Here is a 16,586-nt window from a genome sequence, read left to right on the forward strand (position 1 = left end):
GAGAGAGAGAGAGAGAGAGAGAGAGAGAGAGAGAGAGAGAGAGAGAGAGAGAGAGAGAGAGAGAGAGAGAAAGACGGACTGACTGACTGACTGGACGTTCTTTTACAAGGATAAAGATTTAAGGCTGTGCCTTTTCCTACAATCTGTCCTTGGGACAACAAGGACACAAAACAAAAAACGACTAATCTACACTGTGCTTAACCAGAAACACTAAAGAAGTTGATAGAGAGAGAGAGAGAGAGAGAGAGAGAGAGAGAGAGAGAGAGAGAGAGAGAGAGAAAGAAAGAGAGGGAGAGAGTAAGAGAGAGAGAGAGAGGGAGCTCTTAGTAAGATCAAATCAAATCAAATCAAATCAAATTTTATTTTACGAGGGTTGTGGCATAAGCAATATAAACGAGCTTCTTTTCAACCAGCCCTCGCCCAGAGAGGGACTATTCTAATCTTGAATACATATATATACGTAAAACAATTACAAAAGATAAGCAAGGCAGAAAAATTATTCACATGACTATATACACGTTGTAGGCTATACATACATTCTTGCGTTATGAAACACTGATGCTTTATGGACAGATATGATCAAATGAAAATAATCAGAACGAAGTCTTCCATTACTGTGACTTTTCGTAATTTGACATTAAATGTAATGAGAGGTGTTTTTTGAAAGTATTGAGACTTGTTGGGACTCGAACTGATTCCGGGAGAGAATTCCACAAAACGCTGCCAGAATAAGCTAAACTTGATTTAAAGAGATCTATCCGCGGAATGGGGACGTTGAATTTTCGGCTTGGTTTGGCTTTAAATTTTGTAATGAAAGCACTCGGTGCATGGCCGGAAAGGATTTTGTGAAGGAGCACGCCTTTATTTGATTTAAATCTTTCTTTTAAAGGCAAAATCTTAAGTTTTTTATAATCGTCGAAAACAAGACTGGATTGTTTTAATAGAACTGATTTTAGTGCTCGTCTGTGTAGACTGTACAGTGGTTTTAAAATGTTTGCACTGGCAGAGTCCCAGATGGTCGAACAATAATCCGTGATGGTTTGTATGTATGCATTATAAAATAATAACCTTGAGTGTGGATCAAGAAAGTGCTTTATTCTATTCAACAAATATATTTTCCTCGACACGGTTTTACACAACGATCTAACATGATGGGTCCAAGAGAGAGAGAGAGAGAGAGAGAGAGAGAGAGAGAGAGAGAGAGAGAGAGAGAGAGAGAGAGAGAGAGAGAGAGAGAGAGAGAGAGAGAGAGAGAGAGAGAGAGAGAGAGAGAGAGAGAGAGAATTGAATAGAATTGAATGTGACAAACGGATTTGCACATAAATGTATATTGGAGTTATGTGACGCAGGTGTACAAAATTTCATGGGCCACAAACTTTGAGTAGGCACCGCACGGTGAAATATTGTTCGTGGAGCGCAGTACTGTCACGTGTGAGATGTGACCAATCAGAGAAGAGTATTAACTGAAGTCGCGTAGGGAGAGATGTACACGGACAGAGCTTTACAGACCTTTGAAGGGAAAAGACAGGTCTCTTCTTTGGTAAAGTTTCTCACCGGGCGCTGGGAGGTCGGTTGGACTCGTGCCGCGGTATTGAATCGCAGGATTCAACTGCTGTGTTTACAGGTATTTATTGAATTGATATTTTGCTCGGAGATATTATTTTGCTCGGAAATATTGACTTGAGAAATGACCGGGAGAGTCATGTGTGAATTGGCTGAAAAGCGTGCGCTGTTGTCAGCCATTGTTGAAAAGGGAATGTTGACATGTTTTTCGGAAATGAAGTCGCTTATGAGTAAGCGGGTGTATATACTGTAACCGCATAAGTTAGTTGACGGTAGTGATAAAGAATGTCAGAAAAGTTTATTCAAGTATGGAGACTTATGGTAGTTTAAACTTGTGTATTTTAGCATCCCGGGCCGAGGGGGTCGCGGAAGTGGGGAGACGAGACGGGAGGTTCTGCCTTTACGTCCCGAGCAGTGAGTTTCGGGAGCGCAGAAGGGAGTCAGCGTGAAGCGCTGAAGAACGGGAACCCCGTCCCATTCCACCACGCGAAGACAGTTTGCGTGGGTGGGTGGACCAGTGCGTGCCACTGAAGGTGTGAGTACGACTGGAAATACGTAACCAGCGAGATAGCTGTGTGGAGATAAGTTCCCCAAATTAACAAACACGAGACGTAGAGCGTTCGTGACTTTTATATCTGTGTGTAACAGAAATGACAATTGACAGAAGTATTGCCTGAGACAATGACTTCGTGTGTAGTGAGACAGACAGGCTCTCACGGAACAAAGCTTGAAGTGTTCTACGTGTGTGCACGTGAATTATAGACTGCATGAGAAAGTAACATGTGTGTATTTCTGTGCAGCTAGATTTCTGTATCCTGACAGAAATAGAAACTTTTATGTTGAGTGAGAGTGATTTGTAGAATGGATGGGAAATAATATGTTTATGTTGTGTTATTGAATATTTCAATAGAGGTACAGGGGCAAAGGGCCGTAACTGTGTTCTTGTCTTTGTGCCTGGTTGGAGTGTTGTGTGTGTGTGTGAAGGCTAGGTAGTAAACAGAGAGAAGCACGCACAATTTCTGATAGGAGTGAATATACATACTTACAGACATACACACGTAAATTCCAGCCGTAACATTGAATTGAACTTTATTTAACAAGGATTAAGATTTAAGGCTACGCCTTTTCTTACAATCTGTCCTTGGGACGCACAGACACACAATGATAAAATTGAACAAGAAGGGCAAAGCCCATACGACTCACATGCTTGACCTTGACCTTTACATGACCTTGAGCAATGACATCATACACTAAGAACTGCTTTACACATTTTTCCTACCAAAATACATGTGACCTTGACCTAAGGTCAAGGTCATCCAAGGTCATGCAACACAAAGCTGTTAATTCAAGACATAGGAAGTACAATGGTGCTTATTGGCTCTTTCTACCATGAGATATGGTCACTTTTAGTGGTTCACTACCTTATTTTGGTCACATTTCATAAGGGTCAAAGTGACCTTGACCTTGATCATATGTGACCAAATGTGTCTCATGATGAAAGCATAACATGTGCCCCACATAATTTTTAAGTTTGAAACAGTTATCTTCCATAGTTCAGGGTCAAGGTCACTTCAAAATATGTATACAATCCAACTTTGAAGAGCTCCTGTGACCTTGACCTTGAAGCAAGGTAAACCAAACTGGTATCAAAAGATGGGGCTTACTTTGTCCTATATATCATATATAGGTGAGGTATTCAATCTCAAAAACTTCAGAGAAAATGGGGAAAATGTGAAAAATAGCTGTTTTTTAGACAACATTTATGGCCCCTGCGACCTTGACCTTAAAGCAAGGTCAAGATGCTATGTATGTTTTTTGGGGCCTTGTCATCATACACCATCTTGCCAAATTTGGTACTGATAGACTGAATAGTGTCCAAGAAATATCCAACGTTAAAGTTTTCCGGACGGCCGGACGGACGGACGTCCGGACGGACGGACGGACGGACGACTCGGGTGAGTACATAGACTCACTTTTGCTTCGCATGTGAGTCAAAAATTAAAAATTAAAAAGTTAAAAAGTCAGAAAACTTCAGCACGTGATGATAAAGATGACGATGACGATGATGATGATGATGATGATGATGATGATGATGATGATGATGATGATGATGATGGTGAAGATGAGGCATGAAGAGCATACATATGTGGTTATTCATAAAATCAAATGCATACTATGCAAGTAATTATAAGTACAAGCTGGTAGCAATCGAACATGTAGCAATAGTACAACAAAAATATGTTCAGAATATACAATGCACAGCATATCTTTGGCGTAATACTAAGTGTGGTAAATCAAAACGCGTTAAACTACTCAGACATTAAGTGTTTTTTGACACATTTTTTAAAACTTTTTAGTGCTTAAGGGATGATGGAAGTGAATTCCAAACTGATGTACCCCAAAAAGCAAGACTGGTCTTATAAAGGTCAATTCGTGGAATCGGTGGGATCAAGTTGACCGACCCATATCTGTCGGTAGCTTTATTAAATAATGATGTAATGTAAATCGGCACTTTACCGTAATACAATTTGTGCATGAAAATGGCTTTGTTTAACTTGAGATGCTTTTCCAGTGGAAGAAAGTTAAGCATTTTTAATTTCATATCTGTTGGGGCATTATCCTTCACGATGAGTTTAGCCGAGCGACGATAGAGAGAGTCTAACTTTTTCAAGTGGACATCACTTCTGCCATCCCAGAGCGTCGAAACATAATTGATGTGAGGCATTATATGAGCATGGTGGAACATTTCCAGAGTCCTTCTGTCCGTAAATTGCTTTAACTTGGATAGGAGGAAAACGTTCTTGGCTACTTTCTTGCAAATATGCTGTAATTGTGCCTGCCACTTGAATTCACAATCAATAATTACCCCTAAAACGCGATGCTGTTGAACTTGTTCAATTGATTGCGTACCAATAGTAAGATTTAGTTTGAGTGGATAAATCTGGTGTTTTTGTCTGGTTGCAATTACCATACTTTTAGTTTTTATTGGATGGACAAGCATAGCATTGGCACTACACCAGTTATTTACATCGTTTAAAGCTGTTTGAAGGGATGACTCTATTACTGGAACAGACTTTCCACTTGAACGAAGAGAAGAATCGTCAGCAAAAAAATCACTTCTTACATTACTATGAGAAATGTGCAGTGGCAGATCATTGATATACAGACAGAACAAGATCGGCCCAAGCACTGACCCTTGAGGCACCCCGCATTTCACAGTCTCCTCAGTAGATATTTTACAGTTTAGGGCAGTATATTGAGATCTGTCCTGTAAATAGGAAGCAAAAAAGTTACACACTGAACTGTTTCTGATATACAACTGTAATTTCTTCAATAAAATTGAATGATCAACAAGATCAAACGCTTTTTTAAAGTCAAGAAACACAGCACCACTGATTTCAGATCGGTTTGTTGCAGACAACCAGGTGTCGCATAGCGTGGTAAGGGCGCTGTGACAAGAGTCATTTGTTCGAAAATCAGATTGAAATTGATGGAAAAGGTTTCTGCTTTCTATGTACGCGAGCAAATGTTTGTGAATATGTTTTTCCAATGGTTTGGATAACATGGGTAATAAGGAAATGGGTCTAAAATTATTTGGGTCGGATAAATTTCCACCTTTATGGAGTGGAATTACTTTTGCTCTCTTTAATAAACTGGGTACAGTATTTTGCTTTATGCAGAGATTATACACATAGGTGAGTGACTCCACAATATATGGTAGAGCTAATTTGACCAAGTAAGCAAGAATCTTGTCAGGACCCAAGGATTTTTTATTTTCAAGGCCTTCTAGCGCCTTACCTACCTCATGCACTGAGAGAGAGAGAGAGAGAAAGAGAGAGAGAGAGAGAGAGAGAGAGAGAGAGAGAGAGAGAGAGAGAGAGAGAGAGAGAGAAAGAGGGAGTAAGAGAGGGGGATCGGGACTTCGTGCAAACACACTGGTATGACTATGTTCAGTACACGATATGTCAGGTTAAAAATGTAGGTGACGTGAGTCTTTTTCCAGAAAAGTGCCAGCCTATATTTATCGCTCAATTTGGTCCAAAAGGGAGAAAATCTGAAGGGAAAAAAATTTGAAGTTTTGGCGACGGCGGTAAAACAGAGAGAACAGTGTCACGCGAACACGCAATTCCATTGCGAGTGAGCTAAGACTAGGATCTCATGCTTCATCAAACTTTCATCAAACCCGGTCTGGGGACTCGTCTACTACCTGTCCGCTTCTTCTGCAGGGTGGTCTCTCCTCCTATTAAATGTAAATTCCCGTCAAGGGAGTTTTGATTGGCTGCACTTTCGATGAGTTCACTCGTGTCGTCATCGTATAGTGAGTGAAAGGTGGGAAGTTTCAGGACTTAGGAGAGGGGGTGGGGAGGGGAGGGGGTGACTTGGTGCACACTGTCTTTACTGTACGCCTAACCAAATTCCGTCTTCGTCTTTGACCAAACCTCAGGTAGAGAGAAAAAAAAGTGATTTTGAAAGTGAAAGGTTGCTCGTTTTGAATGTAAAGGCTGTGATGAACTCGCGATGGTGTTCACCAGGAGGGCGGTACCAATTGTGTCTCTGTTCTTGTTTTGACCAATTGTTGTACACAGTTGAATCTGGTGTGCTGTATACAAACAAGCAATGAAGCTTCTTTTGCATTAAGTTAGCCACTTTTGGACTTTCGCACATTGCTTGACTTGCTTAACTTCAAAGTTTTAGGAAGAGTTTGTTGCTCATGATGCTGGTCGAGGCCTCTTGTACGCTTTGTGCTCTCTCACAAAGCCGCGAAACTACCTCATAACTAGTAGCGGTTTTCAGCACACACACGTCCGTCCTCAGATCTGCAAAGAAGTCTTTGGTCGTAGACTTGTGTGTGTGTGATAAAGGTAGGTCAAGTGGATGTGTAAGAGTGAAATGCAATATAATATAGGTTTTTCTTTGCGGGCAAAAAAGGACATCGAGATTTCTTTGGCAAATTATGACCGCAGGGAAAGTCGGATAATGGTATTGTTATTTTTTCGTTATGTAGATGACTGAGACATAAGTTGCGTGCATCATTTAGTGGTCTTTTTGTTTTCTACTCAATATCCATTGTGTCATTTATATGTGCAGTAAGTTCAAAATGGATTTGTTCAGATGGACATGTGCTTATTTGAGTGAATACCAATATTTTGTCTTCATACAAACACACCCGTTCTTTATTTGTTGATTTGGCTTTTTGTCTGATGTGGTTAGTATTTATGTCTCGCACGGCAAGTAGAAGGTCCTCATAATTCCCCAGATGTTTTAGTTGTTAGTTGTTGTTCTTATTTTGTTTCTTTTCTGTTTGTTTGTTGTTCCGAAGGGGAAGGTACAGCCAGTTTCGCCGAACCGAAAATTGTCGTATTATTTATGCATGGCAACCAATAATTCATTATTAAGAAACACAAATTAATGTTCCTTTCTTTGTTTCTGGGTCGGATGAAAGACTGTATTATTTTCGTTGACATAACTACATTCACCTATCTGTGGCTATATATCAGAATATTTGTATCTGCACGCTTCCCGCAGTGGGGCACTGCGGTTATGAAATTAAAAGCCCCTCCTGTTTTTGGAACCGCAGGAGCTTTCTAGTTTGCTGTTAGGTAGATTTTTGGTTCCTCTTTCCTGTCATGCTCTCTTTTTCTTCATGAATTCTTTTCCTTTTTCTGCCTTCTTGCTCATTCACCTGTATTTTTTCCAAAAATCTCTTCTCTTGCCGCTTGTCTCGCGATTCATGTATAGTTTAATCTGTTAGTGTTCTGATGTAAGTCCAGCAGTAGATAGGTTAAGCCTATTTTAACATACTGGAAACTGGTAATCTTCCAGTAGGTATTAATTTAGTTTTACTAAAGCCTGCTGGGACACAAGTAATGGGTTAGTGCATTTGTAAACAGGAATCGCTTGACAAGTGGCCCCCTTCATCCCCCCCTTCCTCGTCCTGATATGGCTCTGCGTAGTCGGCTGGACGTTAAGCAACAAATAAACAAACAAATAAACAAATCTGCACGCTAAATCATAATGTCTTCCGCCCGAATACCGAAGCGCCAGGCATTTGTATACGGCATAGAAATCCGTCTTACTTGTGCACTTAAGAGCAAAATACAATAAAGCCAATCTGTCCTCTCCCTTGACGTGACTCATCCCCACCCCCCAGGACAAAGCAGCGAGCTGTATGACCACCACACCTTGGACACTCCAGGGCGGACGCCTTACCACTAGGCCAACCGTGCCGGTCTTCATCGCATAGGATACGGTAAACTCAGGTAAACGTGTTATCTTTTATTATCTGTTTGCACGAGAAACGTCAAATTCATCGCATGAAATACACGGGGGCGAGATGGCACTGCTTGGGGGGGGGGGGCGAGATGGCACCCTTGGCAGTTTGAAAGCAAGTAGACCGTGAAGTCGGTGACTACAAAGCGGCGGCGAGATGGGCGGCGGCGAGTCGGTACCTCGCCGTGACTTACTTACCCGCCACTGTCGATGGTTCTGATATAGCTTGGTGTCTACTGTTTGACTATCAGATAGCATGCGATTTGGCTTGAATGTCGTGGCGGACGTTTGGCAAGGGAAAACGTATTGTAGCAGTATTTAGGAGCCAAGCGAAGAAAATAACATAAAACAAACCCCAGCAAAACCAATTTGAACCAAAACAAAAGTTTGTACAAAGTTTTCTGATGAACGTATTTAAAACAAGATTAACCACAGGTGGCATAAGTTTTAATTCAAGACTTTTTTCTTTACAATATCTTCATTTGAAATTGACAGAAATTACAAATAATTTCAAAAGAAACCATTTGTTTTTTTGCGTCATCTGTTTCAATTAAGGAATGGTCATTGAACTATCAATATGCATCATTCCACAGAACTGTGTCGGTCGCACAAGTCTCAATACAATTAGCACGGACTGCACAGCCGTGAGGGAACGTAGCAAGAGCGGTGACTGAGTCAGAACGAAACCTTCACACCACTTTGAGGCTTCACCGGACGTCGGAGAATGCCTCCAGACAGTTTACCAGTGCCCTTCGAACGCTTAGATATACAAAATGTACCATTTGACTCAGGAAATCCCACAAGACTCCACGCAGTTTTTCTCTTCTAAACAGTCTGGCATAAGTCCAACATTTACTCAGGACCATCTGCCACAACGCTTTGCCTGGGCCTTAAGTACGTAAACTTGACAACTTGGCTTTGAAAATCTATACATTTTGTAGGAACCCGTATGGACAAACAAGCAGGGTAAGACCTACAGCTAAGACGTGCACAGACATCAGAGATATAGCCAGTACGAAAGTGGATGCAATAAAAAATAAAAATAAAAATACCTGGGGAGTAGTAGACAAAACGTAGTTGTAGGTTCTTCCAACGGCGCGCCGTGACATTAATAAATTAAATAAAAATGTGTGTGTGTGTGGGTATGTGTGTCAGGAACATGACAGATTCATGCAAGCAGGACACTATGTATCGCCCACGTGGATTGCCCTGATCTGTGCACTCTTTACACTCCAACAGCACATTGCATTCCACACATACGCCAGCCTGAAAACTCTATCATTGGTAGTGACATAGACGAAGCCGACGACAATCAAGGTCCAGAGATTGATCAGTTGCTCGCGGGGACAATGCGATACATTGCTACAAGAGAGCTGCACATTCACATGACTATGTTCCACTCGTGCTATCTTGAAAGTGCATTGCTACGCGATAGCAAACTTGTCACAATCGTGTGTTTTTGGTGAATCTTGGTACACACTGCAGTAATACAGTACACTGCAGTAATACAGCAAAGGTCCTGTGTAGAATGCTTGCATGTCATTGTGGTTGGTAGGGTATCCGTTAGGCATGAAACACATCAGTGCAGTTCCTTTGGATAAAAATCACCCGGACCAAAGTCTGAACAGTATTTTAATGTCCGCAAGTTTCCGTTTATGTATATCGCGTGTATATAATAAGGCTTTGTGTGTTTGTCTATTCATTGCAAAAGCTAGTCCCACGGCGTTTCTCAAACGCCAAACTCACTTGATTAACAGCAGTGTCTGGAACATACATGAAGCTGGATGCGAAAAGTACGTGACACAGACACACTTTCCCTCGAAAAGCCTTCAACAGATTAAGAAAAATCGCTTTTCAATCTTTCTCAAGAGCAAAAGAATTTCTCCCAGGCTTTAGTCGACGCGGTAAATCAAATCAAACAAGATTACTGTAAGAAAAGTAGAGTCATGGGTACGGGACACTCCAAGGCAGAAGAAAATGTAAACTCAGAATCAATATCAATCAATTGATATTGACTTGGGATTGGCGAGAATTGAACCATGTGTGTGTGTGTGTGTGTGTGTGTGTGTGTGTGTGTGTGTGCAGTGTGCGTCTCCGTGTAAGTGTGGGTGTGGGTGTCTGTGCGTGTGTGGGTGTTGTTTGTGCCTGAATGTATGGGTGTGTGAGAGAGAGAGAAGAGAGAGAGAGAAAGAGAGAAAGGGGGGAGGGGGGGCACTTGGCACTGCGCATGCTCATTTGCTTCTCGAAGAGACTCCATGTTTATCAACAACTGAAATTGGCTGTAGGGGTCGCACTGTTACGCCCCATTTTGTCGCATCGGCCCATTTTGTCGCATTAGACAAATTACGACAAAATTGGCCGATTTTTTCGGCCCATTTTGTCGCATTACGACAAAGTGGGTCTACTCTCATACCCCAATTTGTCGTACTTTCTGAACAAGCCCGTTGCTTATAGACATGGTGTATGCAAACATTCCCATCCTTCTGTCCGTCCGTTAGTCAGTCAGTCAGTCAGTCACAGAAAGACAGACAGACAGACAGACAGACAGACAAACAGATGCATGTCCCCATTAACCATTTCTGTAAAACTGGTAACATCCAAAAATCGTTAGAACAAGTGTGATGTAGACGGACGATCTGACAGACAGACAGACTTGACAGACAGATGGAGACACACTCAAAATTGTAGGTAATGTCGTCTGACATTTCACCCAAATCTATCCAATATCTCACAACCTTCGTGATGGAAATATGGTAACTCTGACAGATAGGCAGACAGAAAGACAGACAGACATGCAGACAGACAGACAGAAACATGTCCCCATTAACCCCTTCTGAAAATCTCTAACATCTAACTATCGTGTGAACAAGTTTGAAATAGACGGACAGACAGACTGACAGACAGATGGGGAGACACTCGATAATGTATACACACACAAGTATACACATACCCACTCACACACAGGAACCAGGTGTTTTTTATGCTGATGCGAGTAAGAAAACGGGACTGGCCTTCCTGAGCTAAACATTAAAATATCTACACTCGCGGCCCATTTTGTCGCAGGTGCGACAATATGGGCAATGTGCGATAAAATGGGGCATGAGGGTGGCCCATTTTGTCGTAATGCGACAAAATGGGGCGTAACATCGCACTCGTAAGATGCTGTGCGTTGTTGATGTTGTTTTTTAGTTCAATTTACATCCCAGTTCAATTTCGTAAACATTGAAAATGTCGTTTGCTAAAAGGTCACACCGCTTTGCTTCCGTCAAACAGACATGAGCATCAAAAAAAGGTTCACATGCACTCCAACCAAAACCAAACAAAACATCTTCAGTGCCAACTATCCCCACAAATATAGCAGCACAAAGGACAAACAGTGCACCAGATTTACCTAAAATAAACTCACACACACACGCACACACACACACGCACACACACATACACACACACACACACACACACAGGTTGACGATGTGTTGCAAAAGAGACATGTGGGAGACTGACAAAACACAGGCATAAGAACTTTGAAATAGGTCGGACTTTCCCCCGGTGGGTTTTTTTCATTCTTTCTTCCTTGCTTTTTAAAAAAAATGTTTACAGTAGAATACTGATGGCCCTAACACAGCTCTCCTTCTGTTATCTGTCTGGTGGTCTCGGGGTCGAAAGCAGCGAGCTGTGAGTTAGTACTCTCTTACCGATGATTTCTCGAACAGGAGTTCATCGGTGACCGGCAGGAGTGGTGATTTCTGACACCAGGGGCAGTTTGGGTCGGCCAGTCTCGTCGATTGCCAGGATAAGACGACACGTTGCAGACAGGCAGGCTAGCGGGGGCCAAATATAAGTTTTGCCAGGCGCTGAAAAAAAAGGGAAGAAGTTTGAAATGAGACAATAAGAGGAGGCGAATACTCAATGACAAGACAAATGTGTGTTTGAAAAAGCAGCATATTGTTCAATGAGCATTTGGTAATTTGTGGACTCGATGCAGCTTACTGAAAAGTAATTGTGCGACTAATGGAAGTTCTGCATATTTATTACTTTTAAGACAGCTGCCTGGCTGTTAAATGAAAAGAAAAAACACCTACCAGAACCACAGAGAGAAAAAACACGCGCGATACTCTCTCTCTCTCTCTCTCTCTCTCTCTCTCTCTCTCTCTCTCTCTCTCTCTCTCTCTCTCTCTCTCTCTCTCTCTCTCTCTCTCTCTCTCTCTCTCTCTCTCTCTCTCTCTCTCTCTCTCTATCCTGTATAAGCCCACGTGGTGAACAAAATAAACATTTAAACTAAAAATTGCATGCAAACACAATATCCTTTACATGAAAAAATGGCGGTAATTGCTGTTTGATTTTGCATCTGAAAACAGAGCGTGTCCTCTCTGTACGAGCAGAAAGAAAATGTGCCAGCAGCATTCTGCGGTTATTTCCTATTTCAGCTTGCACTCTTTTATCTGGGAGTTATAATCAATTCCTGGCGCTTGCGCCGTCGCATGCAAATATTACAACAGGAATAGGGAGATTTGAGTTTTGCCTGAAAATCGAAGTCGAGCTGATCGATTAGTGCAGTAATAACTCATTCTCTTTCTGTTAGGCCGCATTATTGCTCCACGGCCATTGTGTGCTGATGATTCACTGTGTAGCGGGCACTGACAGGTGACAATGACAGGATAACAGTAGTACAAGATACGTAGCAAAGAAATGACAATGAAGAGTGAGAAGCGAAGTGATTAAGGGCAATGGAAAACAAAGAGGGAGGGGGGGGGAGTGGTGGCTGTTCAAGAGAAAAAGCCTTTACAAGACCTGTAATAATTATGATAAACTGAGTGTTTTCTGTGAAACACTCACCACCGTGGTTCATCCTTCATCAGCTACCTCCCACCCCCCGCAGGTTAGGGGGAAGAATTTACCCGATGCTCCCCAGCATGTCGTAAGAGGCGACTAACGGATTCTGTTTCTCCTTTTACCCTTGTTAAGTGTTTCTTGTATAGAATATAGTCAATGTTTGTAAAGATTTTAGTCGAGCAGAAGGTAAGAAATGTTAAGTCCTTTGTACTGGAAACTTGCATTCTCCCAGTAAGGTAATATATTGTACTACGTTGCAAGCCCCTGGAGCAATTTTTTGATTAGTGCTTTTGTGAACAAGAAACAATTAACAAGTGGCTCTATCCCATCCCCCCCCCCCCCCTTTCCCCGTCGCGATATAACCTTCGTGGTTGAAAACGACGTTAAACACCAAATAAAGAAAAGAAAGAAAGCTACCTCCCATATCACAATGGCACGTAAAAGACCTTGGTCATTCTGCCATAAGTGCAGGTGGCTGAATACACCTAAACACGCAGACACCTGGGTAGCGCGACTCCGTTGCTGCTAGCTTTCCACTGGGAGGAAGCGACCCGAATTTCCCAGCGATGGGACAATAAAGTAATGAAAATGAAAAAATAAATGAAAATAACATAAGGGTGCGCTCGAACCCATCTCTGCATCTATAGGGTGGTTTAAAGATATAGCCAAATCCGTTTTATTCCCAAATCTTTGTTATTTGTCAAGTTGTGCTCAATTTTGAGTTTAGAGCAGTTTGGGAAAATGTCAGTTTTGATGACGTTTTAAATACCTGAACGTTATTTTGTGACCCGACGATTGGCGTGCACAAGGCTTTTCTACAGGAGAATGTAGGACAAGGGACATGTCCATAAGGACGACTCTGAATTCTTTGTAGCTAAATTCTGAGATGCTTAGCTTGGCTGTCCACTTTTAATTCAAGCTGAAAACAGGATTAAACATTCGGAGGATTATTCAGAGTTTGTATCCGTACCCATCTGGGTTTTTATTACAAGACGCCGAGACTTCCAGCAATTCAGAGTTGTGGGTATTGCGAGATGGCTGAAACAAGTAGTTTTTGTTACATTCAGTGAAGTTTAACTTTTACACCCATCACCGTATCGCAGCAAAGAAGCTAGACTTGTTGTTGTTTTTCTAACGACATCACAGCACTCAAAGAACTAAGGACGAGACATGCTGGACATCTATGTCGAGAAAAATTGAAATTATGCTCAAGCTATGCGTTGGCGACCTGTATCCTGTTTTGGGAAACTCGCCGTGAGTTTACATTTGGCTTCAAAACGTCGTGTAGCCTTGTGTGGGACAAGTCTCGTGTCCAACTCCCTTCTGTACAGAAGCCAGCCTAGGCTTACGCTATACTTTCACTAAATGTTACATTCAAATATGGTCAAAGTTTGGAGCCAAACAAAAAGGGGTGCATTTTCTTGGTCTACCTTCAATGTCTATTTTTACCGCCGAAAATACTACTGCAACAAGTGACCAAAGGTCAAGACAATTTGTCAATTGCATGCCTTCAACTGCTGATGCCTTGCATCAATTTGGAAAATGTATCCTGTTATTTCAGAGAAAAACCCAGGCAGCATGACCTCTGCTTCGCTTCAGTCATGAAGAAAGAAATGGAGCAAGCCAATCCGCGTTTTAATTTGTAAAGAAGCAACTTTTGCACAAAACCGTATACTGCCTGCTGATAAGCAAGAATACTACCACTTTCTGTTAAATCTTCTGGGAATGGTGAAAATGTCGAACTGTTTTCTTCGCCAACGGAATTGAGTTACTCCACCTTACTCTACTATTTGTAGGACATAAGTGTTTGTGTTACCCTTGTAACTACCCACCAGACCGAAAAACCAGGGTTCTGGGCTAACAGACGGTCGTTGTCACTAGTTTACCGAGGGTTTGTCAGTTGGCTTGGTGGTATCATTGGAAGCATGATCACCACATTGAAAACAGACGCATAGACCATTTTAGCCTTAAACATACAGCTACTTTGAATGGGGCAAGTTTGCTTGGTTGGTTGTTTAGTTTATTCATTCGTTCGTTCTATTCATACGATGCAAGGTTCTTTTTCCAGGTGTGGCTGTCTTTAGTTGTTTTGTTTTAGTTTTTTTGGTGTGTGTGATCTTTGTTAATTAATTAATTTATTTATGGTGCAGTAAAGGCGGCTTTATCCCGAAATAAGTGGAAATTGTCTTCACAAGTACCCACTATCAGTAAGTTGTAGCTTTGAGTCTTGTAACACGAGGCTAAAAAAGAGAGAAGGAAGAAGCGGAAGAAGAAACCCAGACTGCTTTATCATACCACACATACATAACTGACGACCACCGTGACTTTTGCTCGCACCCATCTCAAGTGCCTACTTACTTTCCCACGTATATACCAGTGATTTACTGTTGTAGCTAAACTGTATCGAGAAGACCCTAAGACCTCAGGGTGATGGTAGTGAAACACGCGTGCCGACCTACACCGAACTCTGGTGGGGGGACTCATTCTTGTCTGACAGTTGTGAAGGATGAAGCATAGAAATACGCTAATGGGTAGAGCTGAGGAACAGCTAAAAGTAAGGTTTGGCCGTTGGGTCGGGCAGGGTGAACGATGGGCTTTAGGCGTGATTTACAAATGAGGTGTGAAAAAACTACACCGTCTTGGGACCTACGCCACAGGCAGCGATACTGACTGCACTACATAGCGAGGGTAACAGGTCCTGCACCACCAGTACTCACAGGCAGCGATACTGACTGCACTACATAGCGAGGGTAACAGGTCCTGCACCACCAGTACTCACAGGCAGCGATACTGACTGCACTACATAGCGAGGGTAACAGGTCCTGCACCACCAGTACTCACAGGCAGCGATACTGACTGCACTACATAGCGAGGGTAACAGGTCCTGCACCACCAGTACTCACAGGCAGCGATACTGACTGCACTACATAGCGAGGGTAACAGGTCCTGCACCACCAGTACTCACAGGCAGCGATACTGACTGCACTACATAGCGAGGGTAACAGGTCCTGCACCACCAGTACTCACAGGCAGCGATACTGACTGCACTACCTAGCGAGGGTAACAGGTCCTGCACCACCAGTACTCACAGTGATCTCAAGGAGGGTAGAAGCTGACATTTCTCACCTTCTACCCTCTCTGGTGATCTTTCCAGGGGAAACATGGGTGAATAAGGGGTGGCAACCCTAGATTCACTTCTAGTTTTGTGTGGTTGGTCAGTCTTGCTCACCGGCTCAGTGGTCTTGCTTTGAGCTAGTCGATCAGTCAGCGGATAAAATGCGTATGCTATAAATTGCAGTGCCACATTCGTGCTTCAGGAATCAGTATACCACCCTAGGCCCTGCGTAAACCACCTTGTATAAGTTGTAAATCACCACAGATCTGTCAAGACTCTCACACAAAATAAGAGCACCTGGCCAGTTGGACACATACTGACTGTGGTTGTGTGTCCAAGTGGAAGGGTGCTCTTATCTCATGGTAAAGTGAGCCTCGACGTGCTCTTATCTCATGGTAAAGTGAGCCTCGACGTGCTCTTATCTCATGGTAAAGTGAGCCTCCACGGCTGTGTGGTAAGTTACAATACGTCCTCCAGGGATAGAAAGCATCTTTAGCTGAATGTTTATGCAAACGAGATGGCGACGACGAACAGCTAACACTGGAAAAAGGGTGTCGGCGTTGCTAGGTGGTGCTGTTGTTGTTGTTGTTGTTGTTGTTGTTGTTGTTGTTGTTGTTGTTGTTGTTGTTGTTGTTGTTGTTGCTGCTGCTGCTTCTGTTATTTTTGTTATGGAAAACTTCCGGGCTTAAAAGGTCTGATGAAAAAAACATGATAAAAGTTGTATAGAGCTTTGATGAAGAAAATAAAACCTTGAGACAAAGTATAGGCATATGACAGGTGCGGTGGCCTAGTGGATAAGACATCG

At 42.4% G+C, this 16,586-nt stretch overlaps 1 protein-coding gene and 1 long non-coding RNA gene across 3 annotated transcripts in view; both read left to right on the top strand.

Annotated features, from left to right (window-relative positions):
* The window catches only part of LOC138976013 (opioid-binding protein/cell adhesion molecule-like), a 217,196-nt gene that overhangs the window by 115,890 nt on the left and 84,720 nt on the right, over positions 1 to 16,586 (top strand). The gene's annotated exons all lie outside the window — the stretch shown is intronic.
* On the top strand, positions 1,304 to 1,998 carry LOC138975980 (uncharacterized). Its single transcript, XR_011458835.1, has 2 exons — positions 1,304 to 1,624; positions 1,909 to 1,998. It is a non-coding gene; the product is annotated as an uncharacterized lncRNA (long non-coding RNA).

The sequence above is a fragment of the Littorina saxatilis genome, linkage group LG1, assembly GCF_037325665.1.
Source record: "Littorina saxatilis isolate snail1 linkage group LG1, US_GU_Lsax_2.0, whole genome shotgun sequence".
NCBI lineage: Eukaryota > Metazoa > Mollusca > Gastropoda > Littorinimorpha > Littorinidae > Littorina > Littorina saxatilis.